Consider the following 26703-nt stretch of genomic DNA (forward strand, 5'->3'; position numbering starts at 1 on the left):
CTACTTATGGCAGGAAAAAAGAGAAAAAAAATATATAAAAAAAGTAGGCTGACCCGATTAATTTTTTTGGTTAATTTAAAAAAATTATAATATAGCTAATTGTAATTAGTGTTTTATTAAATTTAGGGCAAAGCAGGAAAGTAAGGTCAAATGTTTTTTTTAGAAACTTACAATGTTAGCCACATTTTCGAGGTAGTCTAGAGCCACACACAACGAAAACTGTTGCATTATACCCAATAGTCTTTCAGACATTTCCTTTGTTTTTTTTGTAACACGCGGGTTTAGACTACCACTTAATGCTTGGGAAAGTCTCATTTCTTGGAAACTTTGCTCCTTCTTCAAAGTTTCCAAAAACGAGTAGAAATTAGGGTGAGGTCTTCCAATTGTATGGTTGAAGGAGTTATGCCATTATTTGTTTTAGCTTCTCCCTCTAAACAGCTCGTGTAACAGTTCCACCACTCCACATGAAAACGTGGCTTCGTCCTGCGACCCGATCTGCTTAGGTGCCCAATCCATGTGTCTTCAAAATAATTTAGGATGGATGCCAATTTGTCTTCATTTTGATTGTAATATTCAGATTCAGTAATGGCAGTGTAGTACTCATCTACACTATCGGGAGAAACAAAACAAAGTGCTGTTAATTTTTTTAATTCAACTTGGAGTTTGCTGTTTGTGGAGTAATCTGTAACCAGGGATGTTTTCTGTAATTTACGCCAGAATGCCTGGGAAAAATGGAAAAAACACCCCTGAATTTGGGTATCCGTGTACGTTTTACTGATCACATTGATCATGCTCAATTCAAAATCTACTATTATTTTCCTAGGATTTTTTGTTGTTGTATTTTTAATAACTGATAAAAGTTCAGTGTAGGTTGCAGAAGTCTTATCAGGCAGCAAACTATATACTAATGGATCACATTATCGTTAATTTTAGCGTGAATTGTGTAAATTTGGTAAAATGGATGGGGTGTACTTTTAAACGTCCCATCCATCATCCAAATTTCACTATTTTCTAACTTTACAAGGTTGCGGGGAGTACTAAAAATTAGAATATGCTTTTGAGGGTTTTCATTGTCATGGAGAAGGGTACGGCTCGTACACCGATCGTACAATGGGGGTACAGCTCGTACACCGATCGTACAATGGGGGTACGGCTCGTACACCCCATGATCGCAGGGGTACGGTGCGTACCCCTGCGATCATGGGGGTACGGACCGAACGGTGTGTATGTGTTTGTGTGCTTTTCCGTATGACTCGCCCTTACCTGACGTGGACCATACGAATCGCGTCCTCATACCCCGGTCCGGATCGTACTCATCGGGTCGTACGGCATGTGTACGAGTCGTACGGTATGTGTACGAGTCGTACGGTTCACGGTTTCAGCCTTGCAATACGTACGGATCGCAACGATTCGGACGGATTCACGGAATACGGATCGTACTTCGCGACTCGAACGGACGGGTACGATTTGTACGGAGAGGGCTCCGGATACAAATCGTACGGACGTTTTTTTCCCCGAATCGGAATCGACCCCAGAGTGTGGAACATACACAGTTACAGGGTGTCCCATAATGATAGATTCACTTTGCTCAAGACTCATGCAGGTTGCAGCTACTGATTTCAGACATCCTGGCAATGCAGATGCCCTGGATCCAGTGTGGATGAAAAATATGCCACAGGACGTCTCATTAAACCATGAGATTGGGTCAATACAGATAATGCACAATTGTCGCGTGCATCACAGAACAATGCAAATTCCTTTGAATAATCAGGCATCCCTAAGGCTGGTACTGAGCAGAGGCAGTCTCGCAGCTTCAAAAAGGCAGTCATGCTTTCGTCATCCCACTCTACTGGGTCTTTTGCTCTTTTTGTTGTCATGTATATAAGAGGTTTAGCTAGGACTGCGAATCCCACAATCCACTGCCTGCAGTAACCTACAACTCCAAGAAACATTCTGATTTCTTTCTGTGTCTGAGGTAGATTCATGTTTTTGATTAATTTGATTCTTTCAGAGGTAACTCTTCTGACACCTCTTTCTATCTGGTGCCCCAGATACTTTAGCGATGTGGTACAGAATTGTAACTTTTCAGGTGACACTTTATGCCCTCCTTCAGCCAAATGATTCAGTAATGCAATGGTATCAACAACACAGTCATTTCGAGTTTTAGACGCCACCAACAGGTCATCTATGTACTGCACCAGGACAGACTGTCCAGGCAAGACCAGAGATTCAAGGCACTTTTTCAAAATCTGCTTAAAAATCGATTGATAGACTCTCTGTGTACCCCTGAGGGACACGATTCCAAACGTAAACATGGTTGTCGGATTTGCACGAGAAAAGATATTTGCTATCTGGATGTAATTTTATGCTTGATTGTGCCACCTTTTGCAGCCTTGTAACCATTCTGAAGCCAGTTTTGCAAGTATTCATTGTAAGATGGAACACAATAATACGAATCGCACACTATGAGTGTGGGGAATTCACGATCTGCATTTTCAAGTGCCATCTTGAATGCTTGTAGTTCAGCTCTCTGAGCTGTACAATCTCCTAAGGATGGAGTTTTAGTGACCATTGGTCGGAATTTGCCATTGCGCCAGTGACCTTTAACGATCGCACACGCCGCACTATAGGCTTGTTTACCCACCGTAGCAGGTTGAGCTGATCCGTCAGTATAAAATATACATTCATACTGGTCAAGAGGCAGAATTTCAGTAGGCCGAGGACATTCTTGTTCGTATTGTAGAAATGCTTGTGTCTTCAAATATGGGTCAAAAACATATTCAACGTCTGTTGCAGCAAGAGAATTAACCCATTGTATCCATCTTGGATATAAAGCTTTAGCATTAGGAATGCTCACTTTTGTCACGGCCTCTAAGGCAAGTACAGGTGTAACGACCATAATGCGCTTCCCCTGTGCGAGAGCTCTCTCTTTTGCTACTGCAGTTTGAACCGCTGTCAGAATTTTTTCTGTTGAAGTGAATTTCATTTCTGCTTGTGTGTACAAGTGTGATTTGTAAGCTATTGGTACTTTTTCACCTTTGTTAAAAGTTAAGTACATGAATCAGCATTGTCCTGGAATGATTTTTGCGTTTGTTTACGCGTGTTTGCAAATGTTTAGTCGCTAACATGTCTGTTTGCAGTAAACGCAAAATTTCTGTGTGTTTTTGTGTCCAATTAACTGTTTTGAAATCAGGTTTGATTAATTCGTAGAGAGGTTTAACCCTTTCTGCGCAATTTAGAATGTAAGTTCTTCCAAAATTCAGGAAACCTAGAATTGACTGTAGGTTTTTCAGCGTTTTTGGAGGTTGGAGCAGCACACATTTCTCTAGAACGTTTGCTGACAGGCTTTTGTCTTCACTTGAAAGTTCATATCCTAGAAAGAGGACGTTTAAATGAGCAATTCTAGATTTTTTTTAATTGAATCTGTAGCCTTCAGAGGCGAATCCCAATAAAATTGTATTCACCCTGTTCAAGTGCCTATCCAAGTGCCTATCCAAGTCATCGTCTGTCAGATAAATGTCATCGACATATGACAATGCTTCATCATCATAAGTTTGTAGTAACTTTGTTACCCTCACTGAGAATAACCCAGGACTATTCTTGAATCCCTGAGAGAGATGACAGAAGTGACGCTGTCTCCCCATAATTAAGAAAGCCGTCAATTACCTACTTTCTGGTGCAATGTTTTTTACAGAAGAAACAGTTAGAAATACTAATGTTGTTTTATGTTTTTTACGCACAATGTTATTCATTAATGCTGCACTGTGTGCATTTTGTACTGTAAAAGTTTTGCAACAAGAGTTCAGATGTCTGTAATCCAATATTAGACGATATGTATTATCTGGTTTGGAGACAGGAAACAAAGTATTCTTCATTGACGAGGTGCAAGTTTCAATCAACCCCAGGTACTCAAGTTGATCTACGATCTCCCTGACCTGCTTTTTAGCTTCTTGCTTAACTGGGTACTGCCTTTGTTGTGCAGTTGGTTGTTTTTTAATTGGATTTTTATATAATGCAATAGCCTGAGCTCCTGCCCATTTCCTGGCATAGGTATATTTTAAATGAATTGAAATGTGGTTGGAGAAGGCTGGCACCATTCTTCACCATGTGTGCACTCCCTGACAAATTCAGGTGGCCAGTCTTGTTCAGCTACAAGAATGTCATAACCCTTAGAAAGCCGCTCCCAAAAGAGTGCTCTCACTTTTCTTGGTATGTCTCCCTCCATCCGGAATGTTACTTCATATAACTTATGTGGAGAACTAACCCTGGTATCTGCAGTTTCAACTTGAATAAATTCATTCAATTCCATTGTCTCCAGATGATGCTTTAAGTTCTTGTGAGCTATGGTGACTTCTGCTGCGCTATCAAACATTGTCTGAGCCCATTCCCCGTTCTTGAGTTGTGTCCTCAAGATCCTCGGCATGTCTGATTTTTAGACCTGCTACCTTCTTTTTGGTGAATTGAGTGTTCTTGTTTTTCTGAACATGTTAGTCGTCTTTGGACTTCACACGTTCTTCCTTGTGTTCTGACCGTCCTCTTCTTTCGGATTTCTGTGATGAAGTCTGAAAGGTACGAGATGAACATGTATCAGTATCTTGATATCTATATTTCTCAAATTATCCTTATTCCTGAGGTTATACCTCCTTTCAGAGGGCTCCTTTTTTAAGGAGACCTACCTCTGGAATGAGAAGGCTTCTCTTTAGAAGTTTGTTTAGTGTTCTCCCACTTCTTTTTAGAAGGAATAGGAGTGGTTTTAGTGAAGGCCTTTTCAGGACTTTTTGACAGTTGGGGTTTAACTGGTTTCCCACCCGGACTGTCTTCATAGGAGTTTTCAATAATTCTGGCTAGTTCTTGCGGTTGCTCAGTTACATCAAATTCCCTTAATTTCTGGTGGATTGCCACGGATGCTGCTTCACCTTTAAAATTAGCTAATATTATTGTTGAGACCTGTTTGAAAACTTTCAGTGGTTTCATACCTAAACTTAAAGCAGGCTCTGCCACGTATTCATTTTGAATCTGTTTCAGGACATCAGGTATTACCGACATGGACGGAACACCATGGGTTTTAGTGTAAATAGCAGCAAAGAATGTACCCCAAGTGGTGCAGTCCTCCAGATGTGGTGTGATCCCCATTGGTAAAAAGATTGTTAAAATCCTGTGTTTTTCATGAGTGTTAGTATTGGGAAATACTGCCTCGATTTGAGTAATCTTTTTAGCTGTCCAGAATGGAATTTGTTCCTGTTTTGCGGGTAATTTACCAATGAGTGTAAAGTCTGTGGTGTAATTTTTAGTGTATTCCCCTGGTGGATGCTGTGGAATCATTATGATTCAGAAAAGGGGGTGGTGATGGACAGAGCATCTGAATTAAGCAGAACACTCATACCCAGTCAAAATATCAGGGCTTGATCCATCACCGTTTTTTAGCTCACTGCACCATCCCAGTTCAGAACCTGGCTACATGCAAATTAGTCTGTCCCTGGCCCAGTGCATCATGGGAACAGGGCAGACCAAACTACCAAGCCAATTCTTTACTGGAAAGGAAACAAGCGTCCGGGGACCGGTTTCTGGCATTACAGCCGTCTTCGGCCCAGCTTGCTTGAATCCTGATGGTGCAGTGAGCAAGGGACTCACATCTGAGCATACCCTTCCACGCTTGTGGTGGCCAAAACGATTCAGAAAAGGGGGTGGTGATGGACAGAGCATCTGAATTAAGCAGAACACTCATACCCAGTCAAAAGATCAGGGCTTGATCCATCACCGTTTTTTAGCTCACTGAACCATCCCAGTTCAGAACCTGGCTACATGCAAATTAGTCTGTCCCTGGCCCAGTGCATCATGGGAACAGGGCAGACCAAACTACCAAGCCAATTCTTTACTGGAAAGGAAACAACCGTCCGGGGACCGGTTTCTGGCATTACAGCCGTCTTTGGCCCGGCTTGCTTGAATCCTGATGTTGCAGTGAGCAAGGGACTCACATCTGAGCATACCCTTCCACGCTTGTGGTGGCCAAAACGATTCAGAAAAGGGGTTGGTGATGGACAGAGCATCTGAATTAAGCAGAACACTCATACCCAGTCAAAAGATCAGGGCTTGATCCATCACCGTTTTTTAGCTCACTGCACCATCCCAGTTCAGAACCTGGCTACATGCAAATGAGTCTGTCCCTGGCCCAGTGCATCATGGGAACAGGGCAGACCAAACTACCAAGCCAATTCTTTACTGGAAAGGAAACAAGCGTCCGGGGACCGGTTTCTGGCATTACAGCTGTCTTCGGCCCGGCTTGCTTGAATCCTGATGGTGCAGTGAGCAAGGGACTCACATCTGAGCATACCCTTCCATGCTTGTGGTGGCCAAAACGATTCAGAAAAGGGGGTGGTGATGGACAGAGCATCTGAATTAAGCAGAACACTCATACCCAGTCAAAAGATCAGGGCTTGATCCATCACCGTTTTTTAGCTCACTGCACCATCCCAGTTCAGAACCTGGCTACATGCAAATTAGTCTGTCCCTGGCCCAGTGCATCATGGGAACAGGGCAGACCAAACTACCAAGCCATGTTAGGATGTGGTGTATAGCTGGCTAAGACCGGCCATGTTGCTCCTGGTCTACCTAGTGAACCAAGCCTGCTAATGTGATTTAAATGTTTTAGGGCGCCTTTAAACCAGAGCGCATGTTCCTGGTAAGTTAGTGGAATTTAAATATCATCGAAAGGAATATATTCCTCTGGTGGTTCATCTTCTTTGTAGAAGTGAAACATCTGTGTTACTGGATTTGCTTCGGGGAAGATTGTCCATGAGGAGAATACCCCTGTCTGGTGATATTCATGTGCCTCTATCACAAAAACTATCCTACCACCTCTCAATGTTAGGCCATTTCTTATAAGTTTTATAGTGATGGCTTTCCTAAAATTTAGAGGAATGAATGTAGCATCCTCATCTGTTTATTGGAGACCTGTATAGTTTAAAGCTTGTACGGCGCCATCGCCTGTAGCTCCACCGGTCCCGGGATTATCTTCGTTCATTTTGTTTAATGAAAGTTTGCAGAGCAAGTTTCAAAGAAACAAAGATAAGATGCACAATATTTTGGAACACTGTATCCTTTAACATTGAACAAACCAACAAGCTAATACAAAGGATTTTTCGTCCTACTCAGCTATGGCGGATATTATTCCTTTATCCACTCCAGATGTCTATTGCAGTATTACGGAAAAAGGGGTCTCTGAGAAAAGAACGACTGAGTTACTTTAGTATCTAGCGTTAAATCAGTGGCTTACCAAACGTTGGGCGACATGTAGTGTAGTTCCTAAATTCCCAATAGGCTTTGCACATTCGAATAATATATCCTATAGATGTGACATAGGAATGTGACATAGGACTGAGGTCAGTATGTCTCTATCGAATATACTAATCATAATTGTGAGCGCCAGCTAGCTCAGAGATCACTAGAAACGTTCTCGAATCCACAAGAAAGGATTTGTTTCTGACAACCGCTTAAACATGACAACTTTGTTTCCCTAGGACTGGAACAAATATCTTCAGAGTCGTGGAAACAATGACTAACTAGTTCACTTAGTCAATCGTGCATGCTTATTTTCTACAGAGTTTGCAGAGAAATAGTGAGACATGCGTTTTCGCTAAAAGGTTTGTTGAACAGTCTTCTTTCTCATGCAAGAGAGGTGAACTGCTACAATCGTTAGACAAAATGCAAGTATAATGCTTACAGCGAGAATAGTATTATAAAATAATACTGTAATAGCATTGTCTAGAGCTATGACATATAAAAATACATACATAAATAACACAGACTAAAATACTCAACTGGTGCTTCTAAAATACGCCTACCCCATTGTACCTAACCTAAGTCTAGTACGAGGGAGGAAGTAAGTGCAGTTTAGCATAGGTTTTAGTTCTGCCAAGAATTGCCAAGGGTTTCTCTAGGTTCTAATCAGCTCCATACCTTAGAATGAATGAGGTTGGTATCTCTGTCTCAGACTCGATTTCCCAACACACCACAAGGGGAGTCAGAAACACTGGAGCTGGATTCTCGGCAGAGGAGGACAGCTTCTTGTCAGTGCGTCAGTTGGAGAGTCAGCTTCCTTCGTCACTTGCTGTAGTGAGCTGCGTCGGGAGAGTAGGTATGTGAACTGCACCGAACCACACCGTGCTTTGCTATATCAAGTGAAGGTATACTTATGCCTTGAACGTGTTTAGGAATGCCAGCTTTGACGTAAAGTCGGGCATATGAACGTCATGGATGAACCCCTAAGTTGTTCATGCATAATAAATGAGTTTCTTGGAGAAATCAATATTTAGGCTAGGGGAAGTCCCTTCTGTTAAGAGTCTGGTTTCACAAGAAATCGTTGTGACGTTGATGAACGGATTGAAGTAGCCATGCCTGTATTTGGGTAGCATGGGCTATGCCTAAATAAGGGCTTTATTTCTATGCCTATATATATGCCTATATAAGGGCAACGCGAATTGTCCCTATATAAGGGCATGAATTGAGAAAATTCATTCGGAATATAAAACGCCATACAACAAAGAAACCCACGGCAGACCCCACCGACCTCAAGAACTACCGGCCCATCTCGCTCCTCCCCTTCGCAGCCAAAGTGGCAGAGAAAACAATCAACAGGTATCTGATACACTACACCGAAGAGAAAGCCGTCTGTGCCCTCCTGGACCAAGGCCACTCCGCTGCCCTCATCCTACTTGACCTGTCGGCAGCCTTCGACACTGTCTCCCACAGCAAACTAGTCCCCAGACTACATAACGCCGGCATACAAGGAACAGCCCTGGACTGGATCCAATCATTCCTCTCCGGAAGAAGCTAAAGGATTAGACTACATCTCTTCCTCTCCGCCCCCCACGAAAAACACCTGCAGATTCCCACAGGGATCATCACTGACCCGACCCTCTTCAACATCTACATGGCCCCCCTCGCAGCCATCATCAGACAACATGGTCTCAACATCATATCCTAGGCCGACGACAACCAGCTCATCCTCTCCCTCACCGGAAACCCCACCAACGCAAAACTCAACTTTCAGAAAGGAATGCAAGACGTCACAGTCTGGATGACCAACAGCTGCCTCAAATTCACCACCGAGAAGACAGACGTCCTCGTACTGGGAACCACCACATTAGCATGGGACAACACCTGGTGGCCCAGTGCCCACGGAAGCCCACCCACTCCCTCAGGCCATGGCAAAAATCTCAGCATCGTACTCAACTCATCACTCTGCATGAACCGACAGGTCAACACCGTCACTTCCAGCTGCTTCAATACCCTCTGCATCCTTTGAAAGACCTTCAAATGGATCCCCCCGGAGTCAAGGGAGACAGTCACCGACGCACTCATCACCAGCAGACTGGACTATGGAAGCCCTCTCTTTGCCGGCATCAACAAGTCCCTTCTCCGAAAACTCCAGACAATACAGAACACCGTGGCCAGACTCGTCCTAGGCATCCCCCGGCAGGAACACATCATCCAACACCTGCGGAGACTCCACTGGCTCCCCTTGGAGAAGAGAATCACCTTCAAAATCCTCACTCACACCTACAAATGCCTTCACAACAACGGACCCAAATACCTTAACGACAGAATAAACTTCCACGTACCCAAAAGAAACCTCCGATCTGCCAACCGCGCACTAGCTGAAGTCCCGCACATCCACAGATCCAGAGCAGGCGGAAGATCATTCTCGCACATTGCAGCCAATACCTGGAACGAGCAACCAGCAGACATCAGACGCGCCCCTTCCCTGAAAACCTTCAGGAAGACTCTCAAGAAAAAAAAGTTCCCACGATTTTGCATTGATTCAAATGGGAGCAATTGTCCTTCATTTATTTCCATAGTTGAAGCTGGTGATCCCGCGGAAAAGAAAAGGAAGGTGTCAAAGAAGAAGAAAGTGGATGATTAGAATGGAAAAAGAATAAGGATGAAGGTAAGGATTAAATATCATTCATTTTAAAGTAAATAAATATTAAAAAGATGTAACGCTAACATAAATACATTAATAAAAAAAATTTAACATAATTTATTTTTGGGTTTTTTATTATTCAAAAATTATAGAAAATTTGCATCTATTTTTATAGATTTTTGGTATACACCTGTTACAACGAAATTATTACTCCGCACTACCATTACAACGCGACTTTTACTCCGCATACCGTTACAACGCATTGCGCTGGGGGGCGCTGTAGGATAGGGAATAAGTTTAATTTTCTATACAACACCTTCCCTAGTGTCCACGGGGACAGGTGTTGGAATAGAAAATTATACTTACCACTATCCAGCGCCCCAAGGCGCTATGCGTTGTAACGGTATGCGGAGTAAAAGTCGCGTTGTAATGGTCTGCGGAGTAATAGTATGCGTTATAACGTCATACATCCTTGATTTTTTCATATATTTGTTATTTGTTTACATGTAATATACGATTTATAAACAAATATTAATAAAATCAATAAATTACAGTATTAATTAGTCCTTTTTCAATCTTTGCAGCTTTCTATGACGTATTCACGTAAACGTAAACTTAAGCGCCCATATTGAAGAGCATCGATGCAGGAAGCAGCTGGAAGCTGATCTACGTCCAGGTAGGAAACATTTCTAACTTTAAATATACATGTTTAGCTTAAAAAAGAATACATATATTGTAAAGAAAGGATAAGGAGAGGCTGCCGTTTTAGATTTTAAGTTTAAACTTGTAAAACAAGATGTCGGCGATCTTGTTATTAGTGTATGCCTATGTCGGGTCGCAAAAAGTATAGGTTTTGATAGAAAAAAATGAAAACATAATTGTATTACATTACTATTTTGTTTTATGAAATCATGAAATTGTAAATGCATTTTATTAAAAATTGAATCGATTTCCTTTCAACTATAAATTTGATAAATGTTGGTAGTACATTAATGAAAAATGCTTCTTCAATTTATAAATGTCAATTTGGTTAGGAACACTATCCAGATATAATTTTGTTTGTATGCATTGTTTCTAAAAAGTGTTATAAATTACATAGTTTGTATTATGTTAAGGTTGGAGGGATTATTTGTTTATTTTCACTTGGTTGGTCAGTAGGTTAAAAAAAATTCATTTGGCTGCAAAAAATAATATATTAGTTGTTTTGGTTTGGTGAATATGTTTTGTTTGGTTGGTAATTTCTTTTTGAATAGAATAAAAAATGGCCGGTTATTGTTGTTTAAATTTGTAAATAGCTAGGGTTGTATAGTGAGAAAATGTTCTGGTAGGAGGTAGAAAAAAATTTAAGATGTTATTATAGTACTGTCATATTTTGGAAAAATGTATTTTTTGCATGAATTTATAATGCAATTGAGTTATATATATTTCTTAAAAATGTTTATATTGATCATTCTGGAGATTGAAACGATTTCATTTTTCAATACAGATAATTATGGTAGTATTTTATCCAAACTATGCATTTGATTTCAAAAAATAAATAATAGGGTGTATTTAAAATACATCTGATTATATATTTTTGGATTAAAAAAAAAATTAATGAACTAAATTATTTTGTTTTTCTAACCAAATTATATTTGAAAATGATATCTAAATTTAAAGAAGCATTTAAAAAATGTATCTATAGTTGAAAGGTTCATACATAACAATTTTTTGAAAAAATGCATTTGTTAAAAAATAATATGCTTTAAGGTGTTTGCAAACTTGGAATGGTTTTTTAAAATTTGGAAAAAATGATACTATTTATTTTTTCCTTTTCAATTTGGAATACTTGGGGTTATTCGGTGTTGTAAAAAAAGGACTACTTATGGCAGGAAAAAAGAGAAAAAAAATATATAAAAAAAGTAGGCTGACCCGATTAATTTTTTTGGTTAATTTAAAAAAATTATAATATAGCTAATTGTAATTAGTGTTTTATTAAATTTAGGGCAAAGCAGGAAAGTAAGGTCAAATGTTTTTTTTAGAAACTTAGAATGTTAGCCACATTTTCGAGGTAGTCTAGAGCCACACACAACGAAAACTGTTGCATTATACCCAATAGTCTTTCAGACATTTCCTTTGTTTTTTTTGTAACACGCGGGTTTAGACTACCACTTAATGCTTGGGAAAGTCTCATTTCTTGGAAACTTTGCTCCTTCTTCAAAGTTTCCAAAAACGAGTAGAAATTAGGGTGAGGTCTTCCAATTGTATGGTTGAAGGAGTTATGCCAATATTTGTTTTAGCTTCTCCCTCTAAACAGCTCGTGTAACACTTCCACCACTCCACATGAAAACGTAGCTTCCTCCTGCGACCCGATCTGCTTAGGTGCCCAATCCATGTGTCTTCAAAATAGTTTAAGATGGATGCCAATTTGTCTTCATTTTGATTGTAATATTCAGATTCAGTAATGGCAGTGTAGTACTCATCTACACTATCGGGAGAAACAAAACAAAGTGCTGTTAATTTTTTTAATTAAACTTGGAGTTTGCTGTTTGTGGAGTAATCTGTAACCAGGGATGTTTTCTGTAATTTACGCCAGAATGCCTGGGAAAAATGGAAAAAACACCCCTGAATTTGGGTATCCGTGTACGTTTTACTGATCACATTGATCATGCTCAATTCAAAATCTACTATTATTTTCCTAGGATTTTTTGTTGTTGTATTTTTAATAACTGATAAAAGTTCAGTGTAGGTTGCAGAAGTCTTATCAGGCAGCAAACTATATACTAATGGATCACATTATCGTTAATTTTAGCGTGAATTGTGTAAATTTGGTAAAATGGATGGGGTGTACTTTTAAACGTCCCATCCATCATCCAAATTTCACTATTTTCTAACTTTACAAGGTTGCGGGGAGTACTAAAAATTAGAATATGCTTTTGAGGGTTTTCATTGTCATGGAGAAGGAAGGGTTCATTAGAAAAAGAAATAGTTAGATCATGTAGAATAATAATGTCAGAAAAAGTATGAGGTGTTGTGGTTTGAGTGTTACTTGCCTGCTTTTGTCTTTGAATAATTCGCCTCAAATTAGGAATTATAGGCATATTACTAGCAACATGAGAGGGGACATGTTGTGCAACCTCTCTTAAAATGGATCCTGTTGAATCATTGGAGGTGCTTGCTAGTTCTTTCATCTCGTTAATGGTTTCCCTTACATCAATCTCCATTGCAGAGGTAGAGTGGTTGTGATCAGTAGTTTTGGTAATGATATCATCATGGGTAACCGCTCTGCCGCTGCAATGGGATGTGTAGTATTGCACACACCTCCAATGATTTCTAGGAAAACTTGTCCTTTCTTTACAATATATGTATCCTGCATGGTTAAGTAGTTTGTTTCCTTTTCTGGATTTGATGTAGGAAGCTCTTTCCTGAGTAGACATTATCTGTGGGAGGAAAAAAATGTTTTAATTATGTGTTTGATTAAACAAAAAATCATAGAACTATATCTAACAGTTTCTCTGCTTCTGAATTTTTCTGGAATTTCAATTGTTAATCATCCTGTTACTTTATTCTTGTCTTTTCCTAATGTTTCTCCTCTTTGCAGTAGAAATAGTCAATTTTGTTGTAGAGATTAGCAAACTTTTCCTTCTACTGATTTTAGAAATAGTATGTGTTTCTACCATACCATCCTACACTTTCACAACTGCTGTACCAAATTGGAGTTAGAATATTATTTGATACCCCTACACCATCCAAGACTTTCACTTCTGTTGCACCTACCTGGAGTTCGAATAGTAATTGATACCCCTACACCATCCCACACTTTCCCTACTGCTGCACTTATCTGGAGTTAGATTAGTAAATAATACCCCTACACCATCCTATACTTTCCCTACAGTTTCACTTACCTGGAGTTAGATTAGTAAATAATACCTCTACACCATCCTATACTTTCCCTATAGTTGCACTTACCTCGAATTACATTAGTAAATAATACCTCTACACCATCCTATACTTTCTCTAATGCTGCACTTACCTGGAGTTAAATTAGTAAATGATATCTCTATTCTATCCAAGACTTTCCCTACTGCTGCACCTACCTGGAGTTAGAATAGAAAATATTACCCCCTTTACCATCCTACACTTTCCCTACTGCTGCATCTACGTGGAGTTAGAATAGAAAATAATTCCCCTTTACCATCCTACATTTTCCCTCATTCTGCACCTACCTGGAGTTAGAATAGTGATTGATACCCCTATACCATAGAACTTTTTCTTTTGCAGTATGTATTTTATTTACCTTTTGGTTTGGTTTCTTTCTTTGTGGTCTGGTTTCTGCTCTGCTTTTTCTTTTCTTGGTTGGCTTTTGGGTTGTTGCCCTTTTGGGATTCGGATTGATCTTTGGTGATTAATAGATTATTGTGAATTTCTAAAAAAAATGAATATGGAAAAGGAAATGTTATTTAAATGTAAAATGTTTATGATGCAGTTATAAATGTCAACAATACTGTGTATAATTTACATTTCTCTTTACTGTCCCTTTTATACTATACTTACCTTTCCCTGTTATAGCATTTTTTTGATGTTGGAATAGTATTTTATTCCCCTATACCATTCAACAATTTCCCTACTGCTGCACTTACCTGGAGTTAGAATAGTATTTGATACCCCTACACCATCCTACACTTTCCTTACTGCTGCACCTACCTGGAGTTAGAATATTAATTGATACCCCTACACCATCCCACACTTTCCCTACTGCTGCACCTACCTGGAGGTAGAATAGTAAATAATACCCCTACACCATCCTATACTTTGCCTACTGCTGCACTTACCTGGAGTTAGATTAGTAAATAATATCTCTACTCCATCCAAGACTTTCCCTACTGCTGCACTTACCTGGAGTTATAATAGAAAATAATACCCCTTTACAATAGTACATTTTCCCTACTGCTGCACCTACCTGGAGTTAGAATAGAAAATAATACCCCTTTACCATCCTACACTTTCTCTCCTGCTGCACCTACCTGGAGTTAAAATAGTAATTGATACCCCTATACCATAGAATATTTTCTCTTGCAGTATGTATTTTATTTACCTTTTGGTTTGGTTTCTTTCTTTGTGGTCTGGTTTCTGCTCTGCTTTTTCTTTTCTTGGTTGGCTTTTGGGTTGTTGCCCTTTTGGGAGTCGGATTGATCTTTGGTTATTAAAAGATTATTGTGAATTTCTAAAAAAATGAATAAGGAAAAGGAAATGTTATTTAAATGTAAAATGTTTCTGATGCAGTTAAAAATGTCAACAATACTGTGTATAATTTACATTTCTCTTTACTGTTCCTTTTATACTATACTAACCTTTCCCTGTTATTGCATTTTTCTGATGTAGGGATATTATTTTATTCCCCTACACCATTCAACAATTTCCCTACTGCTGCACTTACCTGGAGTTAGAATAGTATTTGATACCCCTACACCATCCTACACTTTCCCTACTGCTGCACCTATCTGGAGTTAGAATAGTAATTGATACCCCTACACCATCCCACACTTTCCCTACTGCTGCACTTACCTGGAGTTAGAATAGTAATTGATACCCCTACACCATCCCACACTTTCCCTACTGCTGCACCTACCTGGAGTTAGAATAGAAAATTATACCCCTACACCATCCCACACTTTCCCTACTGCTGCACCTACCTGGAGTTAGAATAGTAATTGATACCCCTACACCATCCCACACTTTCCCTACTGCTGCACCTACCTGGAGTTAGAATAGTAATTGATACCCCTACACCATCCCACACTTTCCCTACTGCTGCACATACCTGGAGTTAGAATCATATTTGATACCCCTACACCATCCAAGACTTTCCCCACTACTGCACCTACCTGGAGTTAGAATAGAAAATTATACCCATTTACCATCCTACACTTTCGATACTGCTGCACCTACCTGGAGTTAGAATAAAAAATAATACCCCTTTACCATCCTACATTTTCCCTCATTCTGCACCTACCTGGAGTTAGAATAGTGATTGATACCCCTATACCATAGAACTTTTTCTTTTGCAGTATGTATTTTATTTACCTTTTGGTTTGGTTTCTATCTTTGTGGTCTGGTTTCTGCTCTGCTTCTTTTTTTCTTGGTGGGCTTTTGGGTTGTTGCCCTTTTGGGATTCGGATTGATCTTTGGTGATCAAAAGATTAATGTGAATTTCCTAAAAAATGAATATGGAAATGGAAATGTTATTTAAATGTAAAATGTTTCTGATGGAGTTATAAATGTCAACAATACTGTGTATAATTTACATTTCTCTTTACTGTTCCTTTTATACTATACTAACCTTTTCCTGTTATTGCATATTTCTGATGTAGGAATATTATTTTATTCCCCTACACCATTCAACAATTTCCCTACTGCTGCACTTACCTGGAGTTAGAATAGTATTTGATACCCCTACACCATCCTACACTTTCCCTACTGCTGCACCTACCTGGAGTTAGAATAGTAATTGATACCCCCACACCATCCCACACTTTCCCTACTGCTGCACTTACCTGGAGTTAGAATAATAATTGATACCCCTACACCATCCCACACTTTCCCTACTGCTGCACTTACCTGGAGTTAGAATAGTAATTGATACCCCTACACCATCCCATACTTTCCCTACTGCTGCACCTACCTGGAGTTAGAATAGTAATTGATACCCCTACACCATCCACACTTTCCCTACTGCTGTACCTACCTGGAGTTAGAATAGTAATTGATACCCCTACACCATCCAAGACTTTCCCTACTACTGCACCTACCTGGAGATAGAATAGAACATTATACCCATTGACCATCCTACACTTTCGATACTGCTGCACCTACCTGGAGTTAGAATAAATAATAATACCCCTTTACCATCCTACATTTTCCCTCATTCTGCACCTACCTGGAGTTAGAATAGTGATTGATACCCCTATACCATAGAACTTTTTATTTTGCAGTATGTATTTTATTTACCTTTTGGTTTGGTTTCTTTCTTTGTGATCTGGTTTCTGCTCTGCTTTTTCTTTTCTTGGTGGGCTTTTGGGTTGTTGCCCTTTTGGGATTCGGATTGATCTTTGGTGATCAAAAGATTAATGTGAATTTCCTAAAAAATGAATATGGAAATGGAAATGTTATTTAAATGTAAAATGTTTCTGATGCAGTTAAAAATGTCAACAATACTGTGTATAATTTACATTTCTCTTTACTGTTCCTTTTATACTATACTAACCCTTCCATGTTATTCCATTTTTCTGATGTTGGAATAGTATTTTATTCCCCTACACCATTCACCAATTTCCCTACTTCTGCACCTACCTGGAGTTAGAATATTAATTGATACTCCTATGCCATCCTACACTTTCCCTACTGCTGCACTTATGTGGAGTTAGAATAATATTTGATACCCGTACACCATCCTATACTTTCCCTACTGCTGCATCTACCTGGAGTTAGATTAGTAAATTATACCCCTTTACTATCCTACACTTTCCCTACTGCTGCACCTACCTGGAATTGTCATTTTTAAAAATCCGAAAAGTACCTTCAAATTATTCTTGAAGAGGAGTGTTGCTTCTGTAGCAAAATCCAATTTATTTAAACTGGGATTTTTCATCGCAGTTTATAGTAGTTCGACTAACAAAAAAAATGTAACATTTTGTGATGTGTGAAAAATATTATATGTTTATTTCATTGTAAATAAAGTTAAATAATAAACACTTTTATTTAGATTTTAGTCTGCTTTAAATATGTAGGGGTTTTTATTTTTGGATATATGTATCCATAATTATAGTAATATCTTGATGCTATAATATTTTCTTTAAATAGGAAAAACAAACATATTAGGGGCAGCCTTTTAATTGTTTTTAGAAAACATTTCTGACATTATTTTTAGTAACTTACTTGTATTACGAGAAATAATGCTCCTGAAATCTATTCGGATCTTATCTTGATGAAGAGGTCAGAGGGTCAGCTTTTGGCGTCTGGTCACTCTGGGAGTTGAGAATCAACTGTTTTAAAAATGGTGTTTGTCATTGTCATTGTTATTTTTAAGAAACACAGCGTTGGTAATATTTTTTTAAGTACGAATTACTACTGTGAAAAGTTATAATTTAAAACTTTGTGTAAAGAGATGTTGTTTTCACTTTTTCGTTCCGTTTTGGCATCCATTTTGAAAGTAGTGTTGTGGTATTATATTCATGGAAAGAGTTGTAGGACTTATTTAGGAACTACACAGTTTAAAATGGCGATTATGTGTATGTATAATGTTTCTGTTTACAAAGAATTATCTTCTTTCATACTAATATATTTTAACTTTATTTTATTATAATTTTAGTTGCCTCTGTAAAATGTTCAACAGTTACGATTACATGAGTATTAATTTTAAATACTCTGATATTAATTTTAATACTCGAGTAATAATTTTAATAAAATCGTTCCATTTTTTTAAATTAACGTTCAGTTTTTCTCAACATTTTAAGACACTTCCCCACCCAAAACCCCTATTTTCCCTGCATCCCGTGCCAGGATTTATTTTACAAAAAAAAAAAAAAAATGTTATTTTCGCGTTGTAAAGGTATGCGTTGTAAATGATTTCGTTGTAATAGCACTTTTACGATTATTAACACTATCTCGCGTTGTAATAGTATTCGTTGTAAAAACATGCGTTGTAAAAGTATTTGCGTTGTTAAAAATGCGTTGTAAAACAATGCGTTGTAATAGTATGCGTTGTAACGTCATACATCCCTTCCTACATATTAAAAATCAAAGGAGGCGCTTTTCTCCTTCTATGTGTGCTGCAGAATACAACATACAGAAAGAGGAATAGCGAGGAGAAATGTCAACACTTCTCCTTACGCCTGATTTGGGAAGGCATTAGTTTTGGCGCCCCCCTATATTTACGCTATATTGTAAATCTGGGGCAGTGTCAAAAACCAAGGGTGCTGTGTGGGAGCACCCACAGCAACACCTATGGAACGCCCCTTCTACGCAGAGTAAGACATTGCCTTACTCCATATTTACAAGACTATGAAAAGCCACGCAGGGTGGCTTTGCGTGGTCTTGTAAATATGGGCTTACACACTGATCCTCCAGAGCGTCTCAAAAGTTACGCTGAGGCGGTTTAAAAGTGCCTCAGGGGCATTGTAAATATGCCCCTCAGTGAATAATAAGAATGGCCAGATCTCTGTCTGCTCATTGCTCACAGTGTCTGGAATCCAGATGTATAAATCCAGCAGAGCTACTTAGTTTTGTCCGAAATCCAGAATAGTCATTATGGACGCCCTGCTAAACATTATCCTTGCTAATTGTATATCCATGATGTCTCTGAAATGGTGTTATAAGTTCTGCTACCGAAAACTCAAATAGATAGACAGACAAGTAAGTAGTTAGATGGCTAGACGGACGGATTGATAGATCGACTCAGACAGACAGACAGACAGATAGATAGATTTGACAGTTTGCAAGACTATAATTCAACACCATCCAGTTCATATACCACTAGCCAAGAATACATTTAGATGTTGCTTTATTTTGTTTAATAACCACAGCGTTTCCTGTTTTTCGATTACTATTTCTATAGATACTGTCCAAACCTCGTTAAGTATTCATGAAATTAACCGAAAGTAGAGTTTGAACAATCGCAGCTCTGTCTGTTGCCGATTATTCGTTATCATGGACAAGTTTCCTTTTATGTTGCTTTTTGCCAACTGTTGCTAGATGCCAGATTACACATTTGGAAACAATTGTAGCCATGTTCACTTGGGATCACCCGGAAATATTCATGTCTTTTTAACAAAATGGTTTCTGAACGTCCGAGTTGTATTTCTTGCAATTGCTGAATTCTTCGAGATTGTATGAGTTAGCTACCTATTTAGTACTCCTGAATAATAACGAAAAACGAACGTGGTGGGAAATAAATAATAAACAGTACAATTGTTTGTAAGTCGTTTAGATGCTCTTATCTTATGCTATGCATTGCCCTCTTTTGTCAGTTTCCATTAGAAGCTTCTCTTTCTGTCTATGAAAGCTTGTCATCCTATGGACACCCAGTCATGTTTTGCTCTAATGACTGAAATGTCATGGTTTGCAATTTCACCATGAATGTGAGCAGTATGGCTTACACGTTACTGTAATTCAGAGGTGTCAGAGTCCAAAATCTTGTTTGTCATCATATGTTTGCTTGTTTGTTCAAAGTTTTCTATAGCACTTCTCCTCCTGTAAGCCACTTCAAAGCGCTGAGACATACAGAAAAGTGTAATGCAGAGTCTTGAGAGTGCATGAGAGTCAAGAATTGAGCTGGGTGCATAGGTTAAACATATCTGCCAATTTTCGGTCAATCCCATCTGGCTTTTAGGATGAGTTGAAAGCCTGCAAGAAAATTCGAGTTTTGGAATTGATCGTAACTGAACCTAATAAGCTTCCCTGCAGAGGCAGGCCCCAGTGCCAGAGCTCAGCAGCACACTGCCCTTCCTTAGCTTTCCCTCCTGCTAGGCTTCATTGAAAATTGCAAGTTCCATGAATTCACTGTTTTTGGGTCTGTACCTCACCGTGCATACCATTTGCATCACTAACCACTGGAGTTGGCATGGGTGGTAGGTAATAAGAGTGGCAGTTGTGAGCCTGTTTTTACATCTGCCCTAGTGACAATTAGGCTGCCTCATTAGCTTCTTGTAAAGAAACAAATTAATCAATACAAAATACATACAGATGCAGTACTGTACAGATGTACTTGCATAGAAGAGCTTTGGGTCAACCTTCTTCTTCCACCGGTCTTTTAAACTGTCATTTACATATTCCTTCCACCCATGAAGGCATACAGTATGGAGCAATGGGTCAGCCTAGTTCACCCATTGGCTCTTTTCCTTTGTGAGTGACTGCATTTCTCTGATCACGCGCACAGCTGCTTGTAAATAGAGGAAGTTACTGCCTCTGGTGGAAGTTACTGCCTCTGGTTCTCTGCCATTGTAGGCTTTCATGTCTGCTTTTCATTTTGTTTTTTTCCTGTGACGATGTTTGTGTATGTCCGCTTTGTTTTGTCCCGTCAAATATGTGTCTGAAGCCACAAGCCTCTTACATTGTTCAAGCTGCACCGCTGTGTGCCTGGGAAAGTCGCCAATCAGCCCTGGCTATCGTCCAGTATGTGAGTACAGTTCTATTTCACTATTCGCACAGTGGCACACCTCACCTATGAATGCATCCCGTTCTTGACAACGTAGGGTGGCAATGAAACGCATAGCCTTTAGGCGCAACAGCTGCACCGCGGCATTAGGGTACGCACGGTACTCTTAAGGTAATATTTACATAAGAGAACGTTTCTAAGCGCATGAAGCTCTCGATGCAATATGTTGCTTGGTAAACATAGAAAAGGGAATATCATAACGTCCGCCACCTCGTCCAAATTGTGGCAGCCCCAAACAAATATGAAGCATTCTTTTTATATGTTGTTACTTTCAAGCGAATGAAAATGCCAATTCGTTTAATTGCAAATGTTTGTCATCTAATGATATATTAAACTTCTGAAGAGCTGTAAAATAAAACGTTGCAATCTTCCAAGTCGAAAGCGACATATGTTCATTGTGAGAACTATCTGTTGGAATATATAAAGCTGAGGGGCCTCATTTATGAAAAGTGATGCATCGCTGCGAGAAAACAGCGATGCGCCACTTTTCATTGCGCCCTCCTTGCGACCCCAATGATGCGTCATATTTACAATATGACGCATCATTGCGCAAGGAGTTACAGATACGTCAGTATTTCTGACGTATCTGTAAGCGCAAAAGTGACGCATTGCTGGTGTGTGTCACAAAAGTGACGCAACTCCAGCAATGCGTCCTTTCACATGGGGAAAGCCCCATGTGAAAGGGCTTGCGTCAGTCTTACGCCTACTGTGAGGCAGGCGCAAGATTTTGATGCAACAGCGTCCTAAAAGTGATGCAGTGAAATCTCATAGATTTCACTGCATCACTATTACGAGGCTTTTTGCAGGGGAACGCCCTCTCTGCATACATTATACCTGACGCAGGTATAATGTAGCGCAGGGGTTTACAAAGTGACGCATCTGCTTAGATGCGTCACTTTGTAAATAGTGCGCAACAGGAGGCATGTTTTACTCCGCCGATGCGTCACAAAAAGTGACGCATAGGAAGCGCAAAACTGACGCAAGGCCTCATAAATGAGGCCCTATGTTTATTTTGCTGTGCTGCTTGAAGCATGTGGTTTTTTTAAAGTATGTACTCGTCCAAGGGAAATTAAAGAGCTTTACAAGAGCTTCAAACAACATTATACAAATTAAGTGATTAGTCACATCATGTCAACAGGACCCCCCGCCCTGCAACATACTCAAACATCCCGCAAATAACACACAAGACACCAGTGTTAGATTGGGGAATATTGCTGCAGGTTTATTACATACAACGTTATGTAATCATGGTGGGTTATCTTACGGGCGATCCAAGGGCAGGCCGCATTCTCGCCACCTGCCCGCCTGATGAGCCAAGCAGCACCGTGGCGAACCACCCATATGCTGCACCATTATGGTAATAAATATACTCACGCCCCGCAACTAGGCAAACCCCCGGTTGCACAGGCCTACATCCGCCCGAAGGACTACTGGGGCCCCGACACGGGTTCCCGGCCTCCCTTGAGGTTCCAGGTTTTAGGCTCTGGCACCCCTATGTGCCCGCTGAAGTACAGTGCCATACCTCTCTGCTTCCGGATCACCCTGTAACTCCGCCACAGCCCGGCCGGCGGCCACCGTCGCCGTCCGGGCCCCCCACCACTTCGCTACCTAGATTACCTGCAATCCTTGCTCTGCAGAGCTACACGTAAGTCCAGGAGGAACAAGTCCATCCTTCCGGTGAAAGGAGAACCCCGTCAGCCACAAATTAACCCTTGTTCCAGCCCTGGGTCATTTCATGCCTGATGAAACGAATGCCCCACTGCAGGTGACTTTACGCATTGCGCTGGTGAATCTCCTCCTAGACCTCACTAATGCTTCACATTAATAGGTGCCCTACAACACCCTGCGTGGCACCAATACTTGCCACTCTACCACATACTCCCTAACGACTCTGCAGGCTTCACCCAGGTCCAATATCATCTACCGCAGTAGCGCAGACCTTCCCAAGTACGTCAGGCCAAAGCTCCCAAGTTGGGAGACCAGGCGATGGGGAGGGGCTCTCACTGAAGCTAGCAACTCCTCGAGTCTAGGGAAGGGACTGTACTAGCAGCTTCCTATCCTATCAGCAACCTTAAAGCTGCATGCTTCCTGCAAGTCTAAGGGGAAAAGGTCCATTCCTACCGGGGAGGGGTGAACACCGTCGACCTCAAAATAGCCTAGAACCAGTCCTGAATCGCAATTGCTACCCAGGATTCGGCTCCCTGCCACGCCCTACGTGGCACACAACCTGACCCCCATACTTCACTTAGCCCCAGGCGTCTGCAGACTACACCCCCGTCAAACTATCATCTTCTGCAGTCACGCAGTCCTCCGAATACGTGAGGTTGTGTCCCCCCAAGAGGATGACCAGGTGATGGGGAGGGGCTCCCCAGAAGCTATAGGTTGCTCAAGTTTATTCACAAGGCTGAACCAGCTCAAGCCAGGGAAAACCAACCACACGTATTCTGTGTTCGTGAATCCGTGTGTCCAATTCCTGATGATGCCTACCGTGCTGAACCACAACCCCTCTGGGTGTAACGTGCAAAAGTGGGTGCTAAAGGATACCAGATTGACCAGTGTGCACCCCCGCACAAACTAAGGGGGAATTAGTGAGGGCCCCTCCCCCTTGTGAGACACCAGAGGAAGTCATGACAGAAGGTCTGTAAAATAAGTATTTAAGGTATTCAGGAAAAATATCGCGCAGTAATTTGAAGTAGTTTCAATAATAGCTAATACGAACAATTCCAATAGCTTCTATACACAAATCTACTCGCTGCGCGTGGGATCGTACAGCCTCCTATTAGCCCAAACAGGTGGATGAAAAAATTCGACGCCTGCTGGTAACATGAGTTTGGGATAATATGCCACTTGTAAACCTTAACTGCCCTTAGTGCATGTCAAAAGGAGGAAGCCCAAAATACTATAGTGCGATCAGCTTGACTCCCGCCATTGCTGAGTCTCCATGGTACATCCGGCCCGAAGCAAAGGCATGTTTGCTATCCCGGCGGCTGTAACTAGCATGCATGTTTCAAGACCCGAAATGTGTAATGCTGGGTCTTGAAAAGGCTGGTGGAAAGGATGATTGGGTCTCCCACCTGCCACAATAAACTTCATCTAGCAAACAGGGGCCAATGTGGCGCTACCTGAAAGAAATAGATGGCCTGTGAAACAATGACCAAGTCGATAAAGACAGAGGCAGGCACTGCATCCCCTGTTGGGTGACCCACACAAATCCCCTCCCACTTAGTTGCTGAAGTCCTAACCCGGGTTACCCTACCTGTTGTCCCAAAAGTGACCCTCGGTGTGAAAGGACACCTGCCCTGGTTCGCTTGGTAGCCCGAGAAGTGCAGCCCTCAACCAATGTTTAAATATTGGTCATGCTTGTATCTTGTAGGAACTGGTGGACGTATGTGATGTGCCGTGCATGTGATGAACCATGGCCAGAAGAACGAATGCGTAATAACTGCGCGCTGAATGAAGCAGGAGCCTGCCCAAGAAACTGCCCCTAGTTTAGCGACTTGGGGAGGACATACAACACCCCTTCTGATTGACTTGGCACCGCCCAGCTGTGCCCACAGCCCCACACCATTGCCAGTATGCTCAGGTGCCTTAGCCTGAAGACCCCTCCGGTGGCCCCCCAAGTAGGTAGGGTGTATCTCCTTAGTGGTTCCCGCAATTGAAACATAACCTCCTTATAAAAGGTCTGTCCCCCTTCATCTGACAATATGAATTCACTGAGAAGGGACAAGGGCCCTCCATGCCGCCGCAACCAGAGGCAAGCCTATATATCCGTAAAGAGAAGCAGGTCGACCACGATATACTCATACGGAGTAGGGACAGGTAGAAACTATATTACTAATCAAATGGTAATTAAAATTGACTGCGGAACATTGTTTACTTTTCTTTCCCTCACCGCCTCCGCCTGAGTAGTCATGCCCACGCTGTTATCTGAGAAGAGCCTTTTATATAGAAAATCAAATCTCCTTGACTCAGGAGCCCTCCCAGGGTGTTAATGTTGTTAGAGAGATGCCAAATACGACGTGTTCACCTTCTACCTGTGTTTGGTACCTATTGTAACCACGCACATTACTTCTCTCTTAGAACACCCTGTTTTCTATTTCTTAATGAGTGTTTGGTACGGTACGTGCACCAGTGCTACCATCGCCTACGACGTTTGCTACTTGATATTTCATGTCCCCAGCTCTTGCAGAAATATGCCAATACTTGCCCTCAATACGCACTTGTAGCTTGCACGTCTGAAACCTGCCTCCAGAAAGCTCTGAATGCTACTCTTGCATGCCTGCACAGGAGAACAGGTCTATATTTGCATCTAAAACGTGTTCGCTTATGTTGCTCTCCTGTATCGGATCTGTTCACATTGAGGAGCGCTCAGACACATGCTGAAAAGGTCCGCGCTATACGAAGGCATAGATAGCGCACAAGGATGTCCATCCTGCAGGATGAGAGAGGCAAGGCAAGGCTCGCACCCGTTTCGCCTGTAACAAAGTCGACCGCTTACGCATTGAGGCCCCCTCACCACCATTTAGAAGGGTGCCTAGCCTGAACACTGCCATGCTATCTCTTACCCCCCTCTAGTGTCGACGTTCGAGCCAGGAACATTTCAGGAGGGGGAATATATGGTCATTTACTCTCTAGGCCTCCCTTCCCTTTGCGAAGCTCGGGAGCAGCCGCACTGTCCTGCTGTTACAAGGGCTCTAAGTGTAAGCCTTACCAACATATGTACCTGCCAAGGTTACTACTTATATACCTTGTGCAACGAGCCCCCTAAACCAAGCCAATGGTTGGACTTGTATGTGTACTGCTACCTGTTGTATCCTGTATCCATGTGCAATGACCGGAAATCAAAATCCACACGGGCAGCGCACAATGCACAATTCCCTAGTGTGCGTCATAAGCCGCGCCCAAAATTGTGTTGTCCTTCCCCCTTTGAGGGACCGTTCCACATGAAATCAGGAGCCATCTAGATTCTCCCTAGTTCAGTGCCCTACGGGGAGCCGGTCTATTCTGTTAATGAAATATTGCCGGTGAAGCCACAAGGCCACCGACTAATGATCCTCACTTATGACCCAGGGAAATCTATGTTATAAGTGCTGTGCAATCATGTCAGGTGCCCCTTCTGATGTGTGATTCCTTTAGCCCCTGCTGCCCTGCAAACCACGAATCAGACCCCAGGTATGGCCTAGAAGTGGCAGCGGAATTCTGTGTGTGTTATGTCCGTGGAGACATTCCCTGCACTGGCACAGAGGAGCGCCGAGATGAACCGGGTAACTGAGCGCTCACCTCGCACCAGTTCCGTTACCCCAGGACACATCTACGTGCTGTTAGGCACCGGGATGAAAGAGTAATTTGCCCCGAATTTTATTTAATGTGATTATATATGGCGCGAACCTACCCGAATGTGTAACGTGGAACGGCCCATGGGCGCGAACCCTGGTCTCCCGCGCCAAAGTCGGCGGACCTCTCCCCTAACTTGATGCTAACGTGGGGTTCCTATTCTAATCGTGTACCAGGATTGTCGTAGGATTCCTATTCTAATCGTGTGCCAGGAATGTCAGGTATACCTGGGTGCAGGCCGTCCCCTTGCCTGTTC

The sequence above is a fragment of the Lissotriton helveticus genome, chromosome 4_1, assembly GCF_964261635.1.
Source record: "Lissotriton helveticus chromosome 4_1, aLisHel1.1, whole genome shotgun sequence".
Taxonomy (NCBI): domain Eukaryota; kingdom Metazoa; phylum Chordata; class Amphibia; order Caudata; family Salamandridae; genus Lissotriton; species Lissotriton helveticus.